Below are 2,192 nucleotides of genomic sequence, written 5' to 3'. Positions count from 1 at the left end.
AACATTAACACCTGTTGTAATCTATTCAGCATAGACAGTTTGTACTAACAGTATCCTAAGTGAAGACAGGTATGACTCCATTACAGGTAAGTTACCTACCGGTAGCCTAGTCCCTGACACACACAGGAGTTCAGTTGGATGTTGTTCAGAACTCTTCTGAGGGCTTCTTGTCTTGATATGGTCCTGTTCAGTCGTACCGGCATCTTGACAGGGAAGTCTTTTATACGCACCCCGAACCGGGAAAACATCTCTATCTTACTATTGGCTTTCTGAGGTGCCGCTGGAAAACTGCTGCAGCCAATCAGAGCTTCCCCTCACAGTCGCCCTCTACGGGGTCCACGGAGCAAAGGAGAGAGACAGAGAGCTGAGGCACAGGAAATATATTGACAAAGATTGTGTTTTGATTCAGATAGCTTAAATGATTTGGTACTGGGCATTTATAAAAGTGAAGTCATTTCATTGTATATATTTAGCCAGGATAATCTGCTCAGCAATAACTGACCATGTTTATCCATGGAATCCTGCATTCCAATAGTAAAGTCAAACAGTCACAGAAACAGAAAGACAAAGCAGAGCAGAGATGAGGATGGAATCTACAGTATATATATATATATCGATCTATCTACAGCATATATCTATCTATCTATATATCTACAGCATCTATCTATCTATATATATATATCTACAGCATCTATCTATCTATATATATATCTACAGCATCTATCTATCTATATATATATCTACAGCATCTATCTATCTATCTATATATCTACAGCATCTATCTATCTATATATATATCTACAGCATCTATCTATCTATATATATATATCTACAGCATCTATCTATCTATCTATCTATATATCTACAGCATCTATCTATCTATCTATATATCTACAGCATCTATCTATCTATATATATATATCTACAGCATCTATCTATCTATCTATATATATATATATATATCTACAGCATCTATCTATCTATCTGTATATATATATCTACAGCATCTATCTATCTATATATATATCTACAGCATCTATCTATCTATCTATCTATATATATATCTACAGCATCTATCTATCTATATATATATATCTACAGTATCTATCTATCTATATATATATCTACAGCATCTATCTATCTATATATATATCTATCTATCTATCTATCTATCTACAGCATCTATCTATATCTATATCTATCTGCAGCATCTCTCTCTCTCTATATATATATATATATATATATATATATATATACAGTGGGGAGAACAAGTATTTGATACATTGCCAATTTTACAGGTTTTGTCACGATCGTCGTAAGAAGCAGACCAAAGCGCAGCGTGGTATGAATGCATTATTTTATTGAATGATGAAAAACACTAAGTAAACTGAACAAGCTGCTAAAACAACGTGACTGCTAATGAAACATGCTAACATGCAACTAGACATAGACAATAACCCACGAAATACCCAAAGAAGATGGCTGCCTAAATATGGTTCCCAATCAGAGACAAGGATAAACACCTGCCTCTAATTGAGAGCCAATCTAGGCAACAATAGACCTACATAAACACCTAGATGGACACAACCCCATAAATCTACAAAACCCCTATACAGTTCAAACACCCTAGATGAGACAAAAACACACATACCACCTTCATCACACCCTGACCTAACCAAAATATATAAAGAAAACAAAGAATACTCAGGTCAGGGCGTGACAGTAGCCCCCCACAAAGGTGCGGACTCCGGCCGCAAAAACCTAATCTAAAGGGGAGGATCCGGGTGGGCCTCATTCATGGCGGCGGCTCGGGTGCGGGACGTAGACCCCACTCTACCATAGGCATTGCCCTCTTCAAGGGCTTCTTCTGAGGGACAACCCTCGCCTCCGACCTAGGGTCTAAGATCCTAATTAAAGGCCCCACTGGACTGAGGGGCAGCTCCGGACTGAGGGGCAGCTCCAAACAGAGGGGCAGCTCCGGACTGTGGGGCAGCTCCGGACTGAGGGGCAGCTCCGGACTGTGGGGCAGCTCCGGACTGTGGGGCAGCTCCAGGCTGAGGGGTAGCTCCGTACTGAGGGGCAGCTCCGGACTGAGGGGCAGCTCCTGGCTGGCTGATGGCTCTGGCAGCTCCTGGTTGGCTGATGGCTCTGGCAGCTCCTGGCTGACTGACGGGTCTGGCAGCTCCTGGCTG

The 2,192-nt window shown here is 41.1% G+C and overlaps 1 protein-coding gene across 2 annotated transcripts in view; it reads right to left on the bottom strand.

Annotated features, from left to right (window-relative positions):
- The window catches only part of LOC139417904 (large neutral amino acids transporter small subunit 4-like), a 38,282-nt gene extending 38,087 nt beyond the window's left edge, over positions 1–195 (bottom strand). For both annotated transcript variants that reach the window (XM_071166888.1, XM_071166890.1), the window contains exon 1: positions 100–195. The gene's annotated coding sequence lies outside the window, so the exon portion shown is untranslated. The remainder of the gene's footprint in view (positions 1–99) is intronic.
- Positions 196–2,192: the final 1,997 nt, after the last annotated feature.

The sequence above is a fragment of the Oncorhynchus clarkii genome, chromosome 10, assembly GCF_045791955.1.
Source record: "Oncorhynchus clarkii lewisi isolate Uvic-CL-2024 chromosome 10, UVic_Ocla_1.0, whole genome shotgun sequence".
NCBI lineage: Eukaryota > Metazoa > Chordata > Actinopteri > Salmoniformes > Salmonidae > Oncorhynchus > Oncorhynchus clarkii.
This window is presented reverse-complemented; position numbering and strand designations above follow the sequence as displayed.